General features: G+C 39.6%; 2 pseudogenes; one reads left to right on the top strand and one right to left on the bottom strand.

Annotated features, from left to right (window-relative positions):
- Positions 1-692: 692 nt before the first annotated feature.
- LOC103331263 (inositol oxygenase 4 pseudogene) lies at positions 693-1,612 on the top strand (annotated as a pseudogene).
- A 10,370-nt stretch (positions 1,613-11,982) lies between these two features.
- On the bottom strand, positions 11,983-12,663 carry LOC148916990 (secreted RxLR effector protein 161 pseudogene; annotated as a pseudogene).
- Positions 12,664-20,680: the final 8,017 nt, after the last annotated feature.

The raw sequence follows: 20,680 nt of genomic DNA, 5'->3' as shown, positions 1-20,680 counted from the left end.
TTGTCTAAAATTATTACTAACTGATAAGATTTTCTTCTATAAGTTGAAATCTTAAAAACTTAAAGAAAAATTCCGAAGAATAATTAGCAAGGTATTTCTCATGCAAATTGCAATTCATCGTACTTCCTAAAACCTATCAAAATAGATGCGGGTATTTTTGGTAGTTCACCCTACTTTTTCTCCCACATCCTTATTTTTGTTACACTCTCCTATATCCTATAACTTCTAGAGGTTCTCTAAGGTTGTTCATGATCTCATACCCCATAAAGTTGAGAAAGAGTTTAGACGTGGCATCCACATTGGCTAAATCTGCCTCATGATTTTACTTTTTTGGGTGCAGGCTCGTGCTTTTACTTAACAATTCTCATCACTTTGTTTCAAGGACAGCTCTTATTTTCCCAATATGGGCCACCTTATCAGTTTTTTGACAAAGTAAATAATTTGTTTCAGACTGTATTTGAATGTTTCTTTTGGACAATTGGACAAAATAGTTAGGAAAACAGATTTATTTTTTCAGTTAAGCACCTCTGAGGCTTCCAATTTTTCATGGAAGGACTTTTTATGTGACTATATAAGAACCCAGTTTGGCATAATGTTCTGCCATAAACAATCAAATATTACATAAGTATTTGCTTCTGTTTCTTTGTTTTCTTTGAATCCTACATACATTGCTTGAGTTTTAGGAGGCAAAAATGGCTATCTCCATTGAGCAGCCAGAGCTTGTGTCTCAAGTTGAGGACCAGAAGCTTTCTTCTGAGATCAATGAAGAAGTTGTAGCATCAAGCGACGCATTCATTGCCCCTGAAATCAATTCGTATGGGAAATCATTTAGAGACTACAATGTAGAAAACGAAAGGCAGTGAAGCGTGGAAGAATTCTACCGGCTGAACCACATAAATCAAACGTACGATTTCGTGAAGAGGATGAGGGTGGAGTACAAAAATTGAACAGAGTTCAAATGAGCATATGGGAATGTTGTGAGCTTCTCAGTGAGGTTGTGGATGACAGTGACCCTGACTTGGATGAGCCCCAAACTGAGCACTTGTTGCAAACAGCTGAAGCCATTAGAAAAGACTACCCTAATGAAGATTGGCTGCACTTGACTGCTCTTATTCATGACCTTGGAAAAGTGCTTCTGCTTCCTAGCTTTGGAGGGCTTCCCCAACGGGCTGTGGTTGGAGACACACACCCTTTAGGGTGTGCTTTTGATGAATATATTGTCCACCACAAGTACTTCAAAGAAAATCCTGACTATAACAACCCTTCCTACAACACCAAATATGGAATGTACTCACAAGGATGTGGACTGGAAAATGTGGTCATGTCATGGGGTCATGATGAGTACATGTACTTGATGGCCAAGGGAAATGGAACAACCTTGCCTCAGGCTGGCTTGTTCATCGTCCAGTACCATTCATTTTACCCTCTGCACAAGGCAGGGACATATGAACACCTCATGAACAAGGAGGATCAAGAGAATCTCAAGTGGCTTAAGATATTCAACAAGTATGACCTCTACGGCAAAAGCAAAGTTCGAGTTGATGTTGAAAAGGTCAAGCCCTATTATTTGTCCCTCATTGACAAGTATTTCCCAACAAAGCTCAGATGGTGATCAGTCTTCCTTCAATAATGTACATTTACTATTGATTGTAGTGAGGAGTTGTATATTCTATGTTTGAGGAATAATATCCAAATTGACAAACAAATAAAACTGTATTCAGTAATTCCATTTGTTCCTAAAGTTTTTATTTTCTTGGTCGTGAACAAAAGCTTCATTAAACAAGCAAACAATGACATCAAAAAGTGTTTGGTTCATATTTAAATGGATATTCTTATGTTACTAGCATGAATAAGCAAAAGTCGATTTACATTGAATTTGGATTTGGATTCTCTATGTACATTACCCTTATTTAGTGTACATAAATAAAATACTTCAAATATATATAGCTTTCTTTTATTGTTGATTCTAATGTGAAAAAGAGTAATAGGAAGAAGAGGAAACTGATGACGATGAGGATGAAAACAATGACCATACACATGGTAAGAGTAAAATAACAATAATGGTAAATTACTCAAATGGTCCTCAAACTTATACCCGATTTACATTTTGGTCCTTCATTTAAATTATTAGTCCAAATGGTCCATTAACTCTATATTATTTGCTCTATTGGTCCTAACGTTACATTCTGTCAATATTTCAGTTAAATGTTAGGGCAAATTGGTCATTTCGTCCATCAACTCTCTCTCTCTCTCTCTTATTCTTCTTCTTCTTCTTCTTCTTCCTCCTCCCAATCTGACGACTGGGTTTCTTCTTCTTCTTCTTCTTCTTATTCTTCGTCAGATTTCTTCTTCTTCTTCTTCTTCTTCTTCTTCTTCTTCGTCAGATTTCTTCTTCTTCTTCGTCTTCCCAATCTAACAGCTGGGTAGCATGGGGCATCAAGCCCTCTCCACCAAGATGGCTGGGCAGTTTGTATTTGCAAACACTGTCCCATAGATGATCAAATTACTGTCCCATAAATTGTCCCATAAATGATCAAATTGTCCACACAAACCCACCTGACTCTGATTGCCAACAACATTAACGTCTCACCACAACTTCCATGCTATCAAAAATCAAACACCCCGACTTCCCCAACCACCCATCTACAGCTCCATTCAATTTTCTGCATCAAATTGGCCCAACCCAATAGTTCATCTGTGAAAAAGATCATTGCTTTACATTGTTGGACAGTCTAATTGACCATGGTGGAGACCTTACCACTCGGGCGGTTCCACAACCAAAGGCTGGACTTGAAGCACTGGTTCTCGACCTTCTTGTCCTCGCACAAAACCCTCTTCACTGTGCTTTGGATTAGGGCATTTGTATCAGTTTTTGTGTGGCTGAGGAATATTGTAGTTGGGTTTTCAATATTTAAGCGAGTTCCAGTGAGAGCCATGCCAAAACTGAGGCATGTGGCTTTCAATTTGACTGATTTTGGGGCAGTGGGTGATGGGGATACTTTGAACACTTAAGGCCTTCAAGAAGGCTGTGTTGGCTATTTCCAAGCTAGGCAAAAAAGGCGGTGGTCAGCCTAATGGGCCTCTTGGGCACTGGCTTACAGTGCCCTTTAATCTCACCAGTCACATGATTCTATTTCTTGCTGAAGATGCTGAGATTCTTGGGAAAATGGGAGGAGAAATCGCGGAAGGAAAGAGGATTGGGGGAGGGGGGGTGGTGAGTTCTGGGTCTGTTCTTACGATTACAATTTTTTTTTCTCCTTTTCTTTAATTTTTTCTAATTTTGTATTTATTTTAACCCTATTTTTATTTGTTAATTATGAAAAGTTATATTTACCCTAAAATTTGGTTAAATCTAATAGAAAATTAAACGGTAGGACCAATGAAGCGATTAATATATAGTTAATGGACCATTTGGACTAATAATTTAATTGATGGATCAAAATGTAAATCGGGCGAGGACCATTTGAGTAATTTACCCATAATAATATTGTACAATCCAATAAAATAAAATAATAAAGATTTAGGAGTAAGTTTATTTTTCAGGAAAAAAAATAGTCAAGGAACAGACACACTTAAGACTATATTTTTGGTATGCGGATCCGCTGTCCCCAAATTGGTGTTCCCTCCATGTCCCCTCTCTAATTTGCTGACACATGTCAACTAACATAACAGAGAGTTAACTCTGTAAACTTTTTATTTGACAATTTTAAAAATTAAAAAAATTAAAACAGCCTAAATATCCCAGAAGGATGGACCGCCCGAATTTCCGGAACCCGAGGCGAAATCTGCGGAGACCCGGCATCACACCCACGCGGGTTCACTCCTTAAAACTATGTCCTCGTTTACGAGAGAATTAAGGGCGAGACTTTCTGAAATTTGTGAGTCTCCTCTGTAAATTGAACATTCCCAAAATTTCCACTGCATAAAACACATTTTATAACCCAACCGGCAGACACACAATATAATCTCATGCAATTTACATAAATGGCCTCCGGCCTTCAAATGATTCTAGCAGAACTGCCCACACTGTTTTTAAAATAACTTAACGCATCAAACATGCATATAACAAATTCAAAATCTATTTATGCACACCTTCCCTCACTTAGTCCCCAGGACAAGCCTCAATTCAACCATGTTCCAAAACTAGCCTCACAACACAACCTAAGTGAGGTTTAACCCATGCACCTAGTAACTCAGTCGTACCCTTACCAAGGGATCAAGCCACATGCAGTTCTTTCACTAACACCCTCTACTAAGGGATCACAACTCACCTAATCTCCTTATACGCTGAAACATCCAAAGTCGCGTATGGGGCCTGTCCGCACGGAAATAATCCTACGATACGTGGGACCTTATCATCATGTCTCACTTTATGCGCTTTGGGCACGCTACATTCTCACCACTATCTAATTGTCCGATATGGGCTGGCTACATTCTCACCAGCCCGCACACAATCATATCTCCTCTTACGTCGGGACGCACCCGCCACGTATGGGTCATCAACACGCCGGCTAATCCTACGACACGTGCGACCTTAACAGGGCTCGGCTACATTCTCACCAGCCCGCACACAATCATATCTCCGCTCATACGTCGGGCGCACCGACCACGTGGGTCCGCAACACGACTAATCCTACGACACGTGCGACCTCAACACCGGGCTGCTACATTCTCACCACCCCGCACACAATCATATCTCCCCTCATACGTCCGGACGCACCCGCCACGCATGGGGTGCATCAACACGCCGGCTACTCCTACGACACGTGCGACCTCAACACTGGGCACGGCTACATTCTCACCAGCCCGCACACAATCATATCTCCCCTCATACTGGGACGCACCCGGCCACGTATGGGGTTTGCCAACACGCCGGCTACTCCTACGACACGTGCGACCTCAACACCGGGCCTGGCTACATTCTCACCAGCCCGCACACAATCATATCTCCTCATACGTCGGACGCACCACCACGTATGGGTGCATCCGCCGGCTACTCCTCGACACGCGCGACCTCAACACCGGGCTGGCTACATTCTCACCAGCCCGTACACAATCATATCTCCTCATGCGTCGGACGCACCGGCCACGTATGGGGTCTATCAACACACCGGCTACTCCTCGACACGTGCGACCTCAACACTGGGCTCGGCTACATTCTCACCAGCCACAATCATATCTCCTCTCATACGCCGACGCACCCGGCCACATATGGGGTCTGTCAACACGCCGGCTACTCCTACGACACGTGCGACCTTAACACTGGGCTGGCTACATTCTCACCAGCCGCGCACAATTATATCTCCCCTCATACGTCGGGGCACTCGGCCACGTGTATGGGTGCATCAACATGCCGGCTACTCCTCGACACGTGCGACCTCAACACTGGGCCTGGTTGCATTCTCACCAGCCCGCACACAATCATGTCTCCCCTCATACGTCGGGACGCACCCGGCCACATATGGGGTCTGTCAATATCCAGGGAGGTATAGAGGGTAGTGCGTATAGCACTCCAAACTAACATTCTATACTCTTTAATACCTTCGTATACATACATAATTACATTCATCACATATAATCCTTTATTTCGTAAATCTCAACCCCGGTATAGCATCTGATAATTCCACAATTTAAATCAATGAATTAATATCCTAAAGAAGACCTGTCACTATGGTCATATTAACGTTCCCATGATGGTATCACTACCTAGGAATTCTCATGGTCAACTCCGGGTCGAACTACCCAACCTTGGTCAAACGGGCCCACAGGGCACACAACCTCCAAATTTCAATCCGACAGTTCCTATAGGTTCTACAGGGTCTAGGACACATGTCCTGCAAGTTTGGTCCAGATTGGACGGTTGGATCGCTCATGATCGGACGGTCACTAAAACCCTAACCCTAGGGTTGGCATTTCCGGAGTATCCGGAACTCCGTTTTATGATCCGTCGAATCCTACACGATTCTAAGGATGTCTAGATTTACATATAATAAATTTAGGACCATCCAACGGTCCAAACCTAGTGAACCCGAATAACATGCAATATGCGATATCCGTTCGGCACTCTAACGGTATCCAAATTGAGATCGGCAAAGTCCTACGCACTCGTGGAGACTAGGAGATCATTTTAGAACCCAAAGCTGGTCCATTTTCCTAGCCCACGTGCCGCCACATGTGCCGGGCAGCGCTTGAGTGCCTTGAGTAATTTTCAGCGGCTGGAAAAACTCCAAACCGCCGGCCAAGCTTCCCATCCTAGGTGTAAAACTCCACTTTGAGTCACTTTTGTTCTAGGACATACCCCAAAAAATGACCGGAAGTGGCCGGAATCGGAGGCCGAAAATCGGCAAAACTTCCATCGCTTAATTGATCTCCAAAACGCAGAAATCTCCCAAATCTAACACAACAAGCAGCAAGAACAGCTCGAGAGGTTCAAGATCCATACCTGGATCGTTGAAAATGGTGGCGAGAACCAGCCGAAAATCACCTTTTTCGGTGGTGGAGTGGCGGCATTTGTCGGGAAGGGTCGGTCGTGTGCAGGTGGCCGGTCCTTTTGGCACCGATCTGTCCGCATCCGTGGCGGTGGCGGAGTTGCAAAGGAGGAGGCGACGTGTCGCGAGGAGGAGAGAGAGAGAGAGAGAGAGAGAGAGAGAGAGAGAGAGTGAGGGCAAATATGACTTTTTATCAAAAATTCCTTTTCCAAATATTTACAATCGTGCCACTGAGTTTCATTCGATCGTAACTCTCTCGTTACAACTTCGATTCGAGCTCACTACGTGTCTACGGACTCATCTCGTTGTGCTCTACGCAACGGTACAGCCGAAATTCCCAAATTACCCATATTCTGAGGGTAAATTCATAATTCCACTCAAATTAATTAAAACATGGGATAAATTTGGAGTCGGGGTGTTACAAGCAGCCAGCGAGCGTCGTCTTCTCCGTGAAAGTCTTCTCTTCTCTCCTCTTCTCCAATTGCAGCATCAATTCCTTCCTTGCAAAACCCAGACATACCCACTCTCCTCCCTCATAAACTCTGCATCTTCTCCACCATCAACTCTCAAACGCTTGCAAAACCCAATTCTCCTCTCTCCTAATCTCTATTGGAAATTTCAGCACCATTAAACCAATCGATTATACCTTTTGTTGAAGCCCTGTGTATTGGAAACTTATATAATATCCACTAAATCAAAGTATTATTTGTTCAATTTTCTTTGTTAGGTTTTATCTTCATGATATGTTTGATTTCATATTCATAGTAATCAACCTTTTGAACAATCCCAGCCACAGGAATCAATCCTTATCTCGATTAAATTAATTGTTATAGTAATCAATCCCAGCCATAGGAATCAAACCCAACCATAGCAATCAATCCTTGTCTCAATTAAATTAATTGTTATTTTATGATTATTGTTTTATATATAGAAATTTAAATCTTATAAATTACGTGTTGCCAATTTTCTCAAAGACATGAATGGGGAAAATAATTACAGAGATGATGACGGTGTTAGACAAAGCTTATCTACATGTTCAAATTCAAAATCTGTAACCGGTGTGGTGAAGGAGTCTTAGTCTGCGTGGACCCCCTTAGTTGTAACCTGATATGGTTTTCTGTTTGTATGTCAAATGTATAGGTTTGGCTCCCACTTATATAGGGATATGATGTAATCTTTGTAACTGATACTATTGTTTTGCTAATATAAATTGTTGTTCCATCATGTTGATGGATCCAAGCTCATCAAACAATTCCTGAGCTTTCTATTGTTTTACATGGTATCAAGAGCCTTCAGTTTCACGGCTTGATGTTTTTTTTTTCTCTCCTTATTTCACATTCATGGCCACCAACAATTCCCAAACCAGCAATATTGTACCTCCTCCTTCCATTCCCTCCATTGTCAACATCAAACTGGATCGTTCTAACTATCCATTATGGCTAGCTCAGATCGTTCCTCTTTTGAAAAGTCGGGATCTTTTGTTGTTTCTTGATGGAACTAGTGAATGTCCTCCTAAGACTGTTGCTGGGAGTAATACTATGACTCCATCTGTTCTCTCTACTGTGTCGAGAAATCTGACTTCTCGCACAACTTGGCAAGCTTTGGAGCACATATATGCCTCTACCTTTCAGAACAACATCTTGCACTTACGTAATGAGTTGCTTCGAACCATGAAAGGTGATTTGTCCGTGAGTGACTACCTTGATTGCATGAATGCTATTCATGACAACTTGGCTATTTCTGGAAAACCAGCGGATGATGATGAACTTGTCCAGATTATTATGAATAATCTTGGACTAGCCTATGAAATGATCATGAGTGTGGTGAAAGCTTATGACACTCCAATCTCATGTGACACCCTTGAAGCTATTCTTCTGATTGCTGAGCAACGAATGATAGAGCAAACTGTTCCTATGCTAGAGAATGGACCTACAGCTTTTGTTGCTGCTCTTGGACTTGGTAGTTCTCGAGGACGTGGGCGTGGTGCTGCACGGCCCACTCGTGGAGGTTTTCCCAATCAAAGAGGTGGTGCCTCCTGAGGTACTTCCTCTGCTCAACGTATTGCAACTAATTTTGAGGAGTCCTTTGCATCGGCTACTCCAAGAATTGTCTGTCAGATTTGTGGCAAAGCTGGCCACCCAGCTTTTGATTGTTTCCAGTGAATGAAGATGGCATATGAGGGTAGAATTCCAACCAAGCGTCTTACTGCCATGGCCACATCTCTAACCACTCTCACTCGTCAATCCAATGGCAGTTGGCTGTTTGATACTGGTGCAAATGCACCCAAAACTCCAGACCTACAAAATATTATGAATCCAAAGGAATATACTGGAATGATCAGGTTGGAGGTGTAGGTAATGCTTCTAGGTTACATATTTCTCACTTTGGCTCAAATACTGTTAACATTGATTCTTGCAAATTTCATCTCAATGACATACTACACTGTCCTTCCACCTCCACAAACTTAATTTCTGTTAATCTCTTTACCTTTGATAACCATTGTTATTTTCTCATGTTTCTTGATTGTTTTGTTGTGAAGGACCTCAAAACTCGAAAGACGCTTTTCCAAGGGAGATGTGAGAATGGATTATATCCATTACATGATGGCCGTGGACTATCCAATAAATCTTTTTCAGCATTTGTAGGCACAAGGGTAACCGCAAAGCAGTGGCATTTTTTGCTTGGTCATCCAGCTAGTGCAGGCGTTAGGTTTTTAATTTCAAATAAACAAGTGCCAATTAGTGGCACCTCTGCTGTAAGTTTCTGTCATTCCTGTCCATTAGGCAAGAGTACTAAGTTGTCATTTAGTCAGTCAAGTTCAGTTTCAAATTTTCCCTTAGAGCTTGTACACTCTGATGTTTAGAGTTCTCCAATTGTTTCAGTCCAAGCTTATCGTTATTACTTGCTATTCATAGATGATTTTTCCAGATATTCTTGGATCTTCCCCATGAAATATAAGCATGAAGTCTTTGATCTTTTCATTTGGTTTAAGAAATATGTTGAAAATATGTTAAATACCACCATTAAATCCTTACAATGTGATGAAGGAGGAGAGTATACCAAGCATGCATTTCAAAAATACCTTGCTGATCATGGCATAGTCCAACGTTTCTCATGGCCTAAACATCCTGAGCAAAATGGGTTAGCAGAAAGAAAACATAAGCATCTTGCTGAAACTGGTATATGTTGGCTGCGCAAATCTCAAGGCCTGGTGCTCCGAACCGAGGGGATGTGCGTTAACACGTGACATCCTTCTTTTGGATGCGATGCGGTTGTCTTGCGCAGCGTGCATCTACCGTGCATCGAGATGGTGATGAGATTTGGGTAGAAGATGGTTAAATGATGCGCCTGTTTTGAGTCGACTCTTAATTAAACGATTATGGCCGAGAGAGAAATTGATCTCAGCCGTCAGGTTCACAGCCTGAGCTACAAGGCCGTTTAGTGGTGGTGTTGGTGGCGGGTTTTAAGCGGTGCTCCGGCGCATTGCTCAAAGAGCGACGGTCGTATAATATATGGGGTGAATGAGACGATAACAGAGATGGTGCTCCGGCGCCTTGAAAATCAAGGGTCGTATGATATATTGATGAACGGATTTTCCTTATAGTCTACCACTACTCTTAGGAAAGCAAATAAAGGTATTAAAAGTGCATTACAGGAAAATATAATTTGCTCCGTGGGAGGCTTTTGGTTTGGTGTTTGAACCCTTTCAATGTAGTCTTGAGCTTAGTATTTATAGGGGGAGTCCTGGAGGGACAATCGAGGCTGAAAAGATCTGCGTGGTGGAGCCTAATCGAGGCAAGTAGGTGGTCAAATCGGAATTTGGGATCGTGAAGCATGGTAGTGTGACCCCCATAAATCCCGGTAAATATCGGCCACAGCCCTGATCGTGGGTTCTACCCCCTTGGCCGTGGGGACGTATTTAATGCCCTGATTTGGTGGTTGGTGATCTGACCTCAAGTTGTAAGAATAGTTGTGAGGATGTTTGTGCCTAACCACTCTGATTTCCATCACCAAATCCTGACTTCAGTCACTTCCCTTCTTCCCTCGTGCATTAAATGCTTCTTGTGACTAGTGGGTTTGCTGCGATAGTCAGAAACATTACTTCATTAAATGGGGCGTGGGACCCTGAAGCCACGTGGCGGTTTGACCACATATCTTCAGCTTCGGCCTATAATACCACGGCCATGAGGCCGAGAGGATTCCACCTTTGTAGCTTTTCTTTTGTTTTCAGGAAGGCGAAATGCCTAACGAAACGTGGCCGTTTTAATTCATGAGTAGGTGCTAGGGCGAGAGGAGGTCCCTTCGGTTAGTTTATGACCGTGATTTATTAGGTACAAACAGTATAATCCTTCTCTCTCATGCATCTGTCCTTACTTCCTATTGGTTTGATGCATTCCAAACTGCCACATATAACATAAATCGATTGCCTACTAGGGTGTTGTCTAATAAGTCTCATTTCTAAACACTATTTCTTAAAACTCCTACTTATGATATGTTTAAGGTCTTTGGCTGTACCTATTTTCCATGGTTGACTCTGTATACTACAAATAAACTTCAAAATAAATCCAAATCATGTGTCTTTCTAGGATATTCATTGAATCATCAAGCTTATAAGTGCTTGGATTTGTCCACGTGTTGAATTTATGTCTCGCCATGTCCTATTCGATGAGGACTCATTTCCATTCAAGGATCTCACATCTTCTAAAGGGGGCGGCTTCTCTTCAAGTAACTCTAATCCTATTGCTTTATTTGTTTTCCATGCGTTTCCTAATGAGGTTGTTGTTCCAAGAGTGTGTCAACCATCTCCACCACTAAATATTTCACCCACCACCCAAATTTCACAAGACACCCAAACCCTTGCCTCTCCTCTTCCTCAGGTTTCTCCACCAAATCCCACTATCCATGTTCCAGTGCAAGAATCTATCCCTCAAAATCCAAGTGAACCAATGCGTGAAGGAGGTGTTTCTTCTATAGCTGATACGACATCATTACAGCATACAACCCCTATGCTGTCACATATGGTGACTCGGTCTTAGCTCAGTGTTTGCAAGCCTAATCCCAAGTATGCCTTGGACGCAACAACTGATGTTACATACCATGAGCCCATATGCTATAGTCAAGCAGTAAAACATGTAAAATGGAGGCAAGCCATGAGTCAAGAATTTAGCACCTTGCAATGAAATGGAACCTGGTTTCTTGTGCCATATCAATCTCACGTGAACCTGTTGCCAAATAAATGGGTATTTAAGATTAAACGAAAATCGGATGGCCTGATTAAGAGGTACAAAACCAGGTTAGTTGCAAATGACTTTCATCAGAAGGAAGGAATTGATTATAGTGAGACCTTTTGTCCAGTTGTGAAACATAGTACTATTCGTCTGCAGTTACGAGTTTGGCAGTCTCGAATAAATGGCGATATGATAACTAGGCGTGCAGAATGCATTCTTGCATGGTTTCCTCACAGAAGACGTGCATATGCCACAACCTACTGGTTTTATTGATTCACAGCTTTCTCAACATGTGTGCAAGCTGCAACACAGTCTCTATAGGTTGAAACAAGTGCCCAGAGCTTGGTTTCAACGGTTTTCTGACTATTTACTTGAACTTGGTTTCCAAGAATCAAAATGTGATTATTCCTTATTTGTCTACAAAAAACCGTTGTAGCATCACCTTGAACATGATTAATACTCTTTAAAATCCTCCTTATCCAAATTGCTTGGCAGACACACGAAGCTGCTGAGACGAATTCAACTTTTGTGGTAGACAAAGTGACTATTGGTTGTTTCTTTGAAGACCAAGAAACAGCTTCTGAACTCAACAAAAAAACATAACTTGACGTACTCTTTCTGTCATCTACATCTCCAACATAGTCATTGTCTGTATAGGCAAGTAACTCCTCTTTTCCTCCTTTAATATAAAATATTCCAAAAACTAAAGTTCCTTTCAAATACCTTAACACTCTTTCAACTACTTGCAGATGAAGCTCTGTGGGTCGTTCCATATACCTGCTAAGAAGACTAACTACAAACATAAAATCGGGTCGAGTAGCAGTCAGATACATTAGACTGCCAATTACTTGTTTGTAACGACTATTGTCCACCCTTACTCCATTCTCATTTTTCATTAGTTTGCAACCTGGAACAATTGGATTATGAATCAGATTGCATTTATCCATATCAAATCTTTCCAACACTGTGTGTGTATACTTCTTTTAACAGAGAAAAATACCTTCAGTTTTTTGCATCACTTCTATACCAAGCAAATATCTCATTTTTCCAAGGTTTGTCATGTCAAACTCTTGCATCATTTAATTCTTAAATGCAACAAGCATATTCTCATCATTGCCCGTAAAGATCAAATCATCAACATAGAGACAAACAATGAGAATTTTACCTCCTTCTTCTGCTTTGGTGAACAATGTATGCTCATGAGGACACCGCTCGAAACCTTTCTTGGCAAAATAGGATTCTATCCGACTATAACAAGCTTGTGGAGGTTGTTTTAGTCCATACAGTGCCTTCTTTAGCATGTATACTTTATGTTCCTCACCCTTCTTCTATAACCAAGAGGTTGCTCGACGAAGGCCTCTTCCCTGAGTTCTCCATGGAGGAAGACCGACTTTACATCTAGTTGAAAGATCACCCATTTTTGCATAAACCCCAGGATTTTCGTAAAAGAAAGAGAGACGAGTGACAAGAGACTTGAGTGACTCGCCCTAATCAAAAAGCGGGATAGGGGGAAAGAAACTGGATCAACCACTAGAGATGAACAAGGGCCAGGGACGCACTCAACGATTGTTGAGTTGCAAGAGAAACCACCAAACGAACCGTCTCCAATCGTGTTACAGGTGCAAAAACCTCAGTGTAGTCCATACCATGTTTTTGGGTGTACCCCTTTGCAACCAACCGAGCTTTGTACTTCTCCACCTCACCATTTTCATTGAGTTTTGTCTTATACACCCATTTCACGCCAACCTTCTTTGCTCCAATAGGCATGTCTGCTAATTCCCAAGTATCATTTTTCTTTATAACTTCAATCTCCACATCCATCGTTGTTCTTCACTCTGCATCTTTTACTGTCTCTTCGAATAGAACTGGATATCATTGGCTGCTGATGAGTCGATTTTATGTTATATATTTAACCCTATTCTTAGTATATTTTGGTTAATATTTTGGAAGAATTTTGATACTTTGAATTGTATTTCCAATATAGGACTGTCGACTTCCTCTGGAGCAAAACATAATCAAATAGACGATTTTTGGAGTAATTCCAGTTGGAGGACGTATGTGAGTTGCTCAACTTGATTTTATCAAAATATCAGACTTTTCCACCAAGCGATTATTTTCTGGCAATAAAATGAAGGAGCGATGTGCAGTGCTGGAATAGTGACGTTTAGGGCTTGTATTGCATTTTTGGAGCCCAAGATGACCTCAGATGGGTTCGTGGCCTTCTGGAGAAGTGTTTGGAATATTTTTATCTTTAAAACGAGCTATCTTGGGCCAGATTTGGAGGAGATTTGAGACCAAAACGTGGCTGGGCAGATTGTGGGCAGATTCTCCTAATCCAATTTGGACTTTATTTCCTAGTCTTATTTTATTTTAACTTAGTTTCCTTTGGGGATTGGGTAGCTAGATTTTAGGAGGTATTTAAGCTCCTTTTCACAGCAATTTAGGGACTCCCTTTTAACTTCTTTTTGGCTTTTGGAGCAATTGCTAGGGTTTCAGATTTTCTCGACTTTCAGGTGTTTTTATTCTTATTCTTCTTAATGATATTGTCTTGGATTTCAATTATGAGTATGCGTAACTAAATCTCTTTTGCTAGGGTGAAGCCTTGAGCCTTAGCATGAATATGTGATTTTTATTTAATTGCTTATGATTGAGTGCACGCATGGTTTGAATTGTTAATCACTGTTTTAAACTATCTGATTGTCTTAATGCCTGATCACCATTAGGATCTTTAGAAAAGTAATTAGATGCAATTTTGGTCGGAAGGTTCCCTGAAATTGATGCTAGCTTCTTGTGATTAATAATTGTAATTTCACTTAAGATGAACAGCACGTCTTAAGGGTTGCATGGTTTTTCAAAGGGTTTTAACAAAACTTAATGAGTCTTTCATGTTCAGATTTGATCCGAACGTCCGGACGGGTTGCATGTTAGATATACATTCTATGTTGGAGGTTCCAAGTAGAATTTAAATTAGGAAAACCTAACCTTCAAAGTAGCATGTGCAAATCATAAGTAATTGGTAAAAATTCATAGGATTGCTAGGTGATGGTGGAACCCTAGTGCTTTTATAAATTGATATTCAAAACTTCTTCTTTTAATCGTATTTGTTTTTAGAATCAACCAACTTCATATTCATCTTTCTCTACTTTTAATTTTAGTTAGTTAATTAGAAATTGTTTTCACATAAATTACTAAATAGTCCTTGAGGAAAACGACCTTGCATGAGCATCTATACTACAATAGTCTTGTATTCTTGCAAGTATTTTACGTGATTTTAACCCTGTTTGCAGAGGTACTAAAAATCCTATAAGCTGCAAACATGGCCAAATATGCCATGTCTTCTTCCTCTGATAATCCTTCTCCACTTACATAATCCTCCATCTAGCTCAGTTGCTTTTTCTGCCTTTGCTCATGAGATCTAAGTGAAGGAACTTCACCTGAGTCACCTGAGTTAGACATATTGCCTTCATCTGTCCCATTGAAGCCTTCAGTTTCAGGATCATCTCTATTTCGAGCATTTGCATCCCGTTCTTTGTTATTGTCAGTCCAATCCAAATCAGCCAAAATGACTTCCTCGTGACTTTTATCCCAGTCCCAGCTGTTGTCTTCTTCGAACACCACATCCTTGCTTATTATAATCTTATGAGAAATGGGATTATACAACCTATATGCCTTTGACTCTTCACTTACTCCAAGTAAAACACACTTACACTCTTGTCATTAAGCTTTGTCCTCCTGCAATTAGAAACATGAACATGAGATACACACCCAAACACCCTAAAATGATCCACTACTAGTTTGAATCCACTCCAAGCTTCTTCTAGAGTTTTGTTCTTCACTGCAAGAGTTGGGCTCCTGTTGAGGTCATGAATTGTCCAATTCACAGGTTTAGGCCAAATTTTTTTGGGAATCTTCTTTCCTGAAAGCATACTTCAAACCATATTCATGTTAGTTCGATTCTTTCTTTCCACAACTCAGTTTTATTGAGGAGTGTATATGGCTATTAATTGTCTTCGAATACCATTCTCACTACAAAAATTAGTGAATTCAAGTGACATAAACTCAATACGAAGACATTTTATAGTCGAACCCGACTCCTTTTCAACACGACTCTTATATTTCTTGAAGGTAAGAAATGCTTTAGGCTTTTCAGCCAAAAAATAAACCCAAATTTTTTTACTATAGTCATCAATAAAACTTATCATGTACCTTCTGCTGTTGTTGGACATAGAGCTAATTAGTCCACATGTATCATCATGCACCAGCTCAAGAATTTGAGAAGCTCTCCATGTGCTTTCTCTAGGAAATGGATCTCTTTGTTGCTTTCCCACCAAGCAATCCTCACATACCTTCGACGAGGTATTAAGACAAGGCAGTCCTCTCACCATCTCCTTTTGTTGAAGAATTTTCGGACCACTAAAGCTTAGATGATCTGCAGTGCCAAAGTTGGGCTGGATCTTCCATGAAAGAATGAAAACAAGCTTCCTCCTTTGGTTGTGTATGAGCAAACAGTTTGAACATTCGATTTGAGCACATTAACCCCTCTCAAGATGATAAATTTTGCATGATCCTCTTTGTATGAGAATTTTAAGTCCCTTCTCAGCTAGCTGACCAATGCTTATCAAACTATTTTGCAATCCAAGAACATAAAATACGCTTGTAATAATCTGTACAAAACCATTCACCAGCATATACATATTACCTTTACCCATCACATCCATGCTTGAATTATCTCCCAATTTCATTCTCTCTGAAATCTCCATCAAAATCTGAGAAAAATTCCATCTTCCCACACATGTGATTGTTGTATCCAGAGTCTAGAAACCACAGTTCTTCTTTGATTGCTTCCTTTTCTCCCACGTATGCTATTAACAATATTTCTTGATTACGTTATGCATAGTTTGCTTTTGCTTCTGTCTCCTTCTTTGGACATTCATATTGAAAATGTCCAAGTTGATGGCAGTTATAGCATTTGATGATGGATTTGTCAAAGTTACGCATGCCTCTTCCTCTTCCTCGTCCTTAAAAACCACCACGACCTCATCCTCTTTCTCCAAATGACTCTCCAAAAGTGACTTTCAAAGCGTGTTCTTCCACAACATAAGCTTTCAGACATTGCTCATGTACTAGAAGGCTACTTTGTAACTCACCAATGGTAAGAGCATCCAAATCGTTTGACTCCTCAATAGAGCACACCACGTAATCGTACTTGGCTATCATGGATCTCAAAATCTTCTCAATGATTGCAACATCATCCATCTTTCCCTTATTAACCCTCAGCTTGTTGACCACTGAAAGAGTACAAGCAAAATACTCGTTCACAGACTCTCCTATCTTCATGTTCAGCATCTCAAACTCCTTTTGGAAGGCTTGTCATTGTGCCCTCTGCACTCGTGTTGTCCCTTGATATTTTTGTTAGTATGAAAATTGTATTGACATTTCCTAGACTCTAGCATAGGTTGGGAATTAGTGTATGAATATCTTTTACTAGAAGTTTTGGCGCAACACATTCAATCCTAGATTTTCGAAGTATGACTTGATCGATATGAGGAACTTGATTTTAGGTAAATCATGACATAATCGTGCATTCATTATAGGATTCCTAGTTTGAGTTATTTTCACTCAAGCACTTTTATGTAGTCATATTTTTAATAGGATTAGATTTTATCTCTTGAGATTACTCTCCTAGTTGGACTCTATTTTGATTTAAGTTAAAATATTATCTTTTCCTATTATGATTGCACGTTGAAATCATCTCCTACTTGATTGGTCTAATTAATTTGTTTAGGTAGATATTGTTTCTCCCTTAAAAGATTGGCTGTAGTGGAAGTCATTAGGTTTCCTCACATCTTGCATTAGTTGGTGTCATCACATAGCATCTAAAGTGAATCAAAACTAATGTTTGTAATTGGATAGTATATTGGTCTCATGTTTTGACTTTTTTTCACTAGAGTCCATATTGAGTTCAATTTGATAGTCATAATTATTTTGGACTCTTGTACTTCCGTCTGACTAGGGAGAGGCAGTTTTGAATAAAAGTAGAGTGCCTCTCTTTTGAGAGGTACGGCTTTTAACATTTGTGTTGAGCATATAGAGTTCTTACGAAAAAACTGTTGTGCATATCTTCGAGACAGGTCATCAAGTGTTCTTGTTTTTACTTGGTGATTTATCAAATCTTTTAATTATTTATATTGCATTCATATGCATGTTAGTGACTCATACAGTTGAGGGCACCAAGATTGTTGTGGCAGTTTTCCTCCTGCGAGCTTGAAGCAATCATGACCAATATTGCGTTCAACATAAGGAGTGTTGAAAATCAACCCGTGACAGAAGTTGAGTTACGAAGAAGTCGGTAAACATTATGTAGAATGTGTCTGGGATAAATGTGTGAGTACTTCTTGTAATCATCATTCTATAGTGGATTTGTGTTGGACTGAGGAGTGTCGTGGATTTTCCTGAGAGGCGGGGTTTTACCACGTAAAATAATTCTCTGCGTGTTCCTTTATTTTATGTTCAGCACGTTTTAGGATTGATAAGCCATATCAATCCTGCTACCAAAGTTTATTTTTTGTTTATTGATTATAATATTAAATTGGCCTATTCATCCCTTTCTAAGCTTTTTAATCATCCTACAGGTAATTTCAATTTCTATTTCAAGGAATCCCAAATACTTTTGGCTGTATCCTTGTTCAAGATTGTCTCCAAAATCGATAGATCAATTGCCTGGAAGAGATAATTCTTCATCTTCATATCCTTCAACTTTGCGTCATCAATGACCTTTTTCTGTGCTTCAGTCAATTGAACTCCTTCTACTTCTGCATGAATTCCGTCTTCCACCAGACTCCAATATTCTTTCGAACGCAAGAAATTGTCCATGAGAATACACCAATAGTCAAAATGCCCATCAAATTTCGGAATCGCTGGTTGCACAGATCCACTTTTAATCGCCATAATCTTGTCATAAAGAACATAGAAGACTGCTGCTCTGAAAACCAATCAGGCCCCTGTGAAAGAGCTCTGAAACCAATTGTTAGAAACTCTTTGTGTATGTTTAGGAAACATAAACAAACTTGGAGAATATCGTCTTATTCAACTAAACAACTTGGTTGGCTATGTAGCCTTACGAAATCACATAAATAGATAAAATTGCAGCCCACGTTTTACAAACTTATTAACATGGTAGGAGACTAAAGATAAAACAAGCAAACAACTTATCCCTAAAGAATAGGGATTTTGCAAACCACTAAGCAACTAACTGAAGCAAATACTAACAACTAATAATTTCAACAGGGTATGGCTAGGTTTTGCAAGGAAGGAATTGATGCTGCAATTGGAGAAGAGGAGAAGACTCTCGCGAAGACGACGCTCGCTGGCTCGCTAGGATATTTAGGCAATTTTTAATTTTTCTAATTTTTAAATTGTCAAATAAAAAAGTTAATAGAGTTAACTCCCTATATGTTAGTTGACACGTGTCAGCAAATTAGAGAGGAGACATGGAGCAGACAACAAATCCCGTTGAAGGGGGGAAGATTGATAAATATTTTTATGTATTCTTCTAATACCATTTATTTTATTACTTTATATTTTACTCTTTTATTTTAAAAAATTTCTATTATTTTATTAATATATTTTATTTAATTAAATAAAATAAATAATAGGAGACTAGAAATGAAATATCCTTCTCACATCCATTCTCCGTCACATTGTGTTGTCGGAACAAAAATATCGTATGTATCAATATGGATGGAAATATTTAGTACATGAAATAGTTATTTGCTAGATATATAAAAAGATAGATAAGATGTAACTAATAAAATAAATAAAATAAAAATTGATCTTGTGTTTTGGAATTGGAATCAGAGAAAGATATTTAAAACGGTATGACTTGTAATAAATGTTTCTCTATAAAGGAGGGGAATAGTAATTTATTCATTCCTAATGTATTCCTTTCCTATAGAACATCTAGGACCAAGAGGATTTAATCGAGTATATCGACAGATTCCCACGTAGTCTAAAGAAAAAAAAATCAAATTTCATCTCTATCGAATTTTAATATCTGAATAGTGGATATAATTATGATGCAATGGGTTAGGTCCACTTACTTTTTCTTTTATTGATTTCTAATCGACTTAATTGGAAAATAGGAAAGGAATATTTTAAGATTCAAGAAGACGACTTATCCTTATTCATTATAATAGCAAATTTATAACCATACTATAATTCATTATAATGTTATAATTTTATTAAGAGTTCATGGTTCTTTTGTCACATGGTTCACAAATCTTCATTAATAGCAGTTCTATCCAAAGTTCCTATTAGATTAATCTTAATCCATTGTGTAGGAACACATATTTTCGGCAACCATTAAAAATGAGACACGTAGAAAAAGTAATATTTCTTAGGTCAATTAATTGTGCTAATTAAATCTCATTTAATTTGGTAATTATCATTAATTTAAGACAGAAGGATATCCTATCACCTATTTTTGGGTTAGAATAATCCTAATTAAATAGAGATTATTCTTCAAACCCTAGCCAAGCAAGGGGGTTATAAATAGATGGCATCTCGTCACACTTGAGGTAATTCTGAAACCTTAAAGAACTCTCTCTCTCCCTCACGCCACTCTCTATCTCTCTCCCCACATGGCTTTGGCCACTCGGCTCTCCCCATGAGAGAAAACTCAATCTATTCAGTTTTTGCTGCATCTTCCGAGACCCCTTTTATTGGCTTAGGCATCAGAGAGTCGTTGGCAAACACGGGTGTGCTCCATTGACCCGATTTATTAAGTGTTTTAAGTGTCCGAGTTTATATGGAATATGAAAACCCCTTAGTACCTCATAAATGCATAACCAATTTAATTCATCTCAATATTAAAGACATGAGTTTCTTCAACTTGGTTAAGTTACAATACCATGTGCAATTCATAATTTTTTTTATGGTGGAACGTACTAATTGTACAACACTAAT

This window comes from Prunus mume, linkage group LG5, assembly GCF_029339155.1.
Source record: "Prunus mume cultivar Tortuosa linkage group LG5, ASM2933915v1, whole genome shotgun sequence".
Lineage (NCBI taxonomy): Eukaryota > Viridiplantae > Streptophyta > Magnoliopsida > Rosales > Rosaceae > Prunus > Prunus mume.
This window is presented reverse-complemented; position numbering and strand designations above follow the sequence as displayed.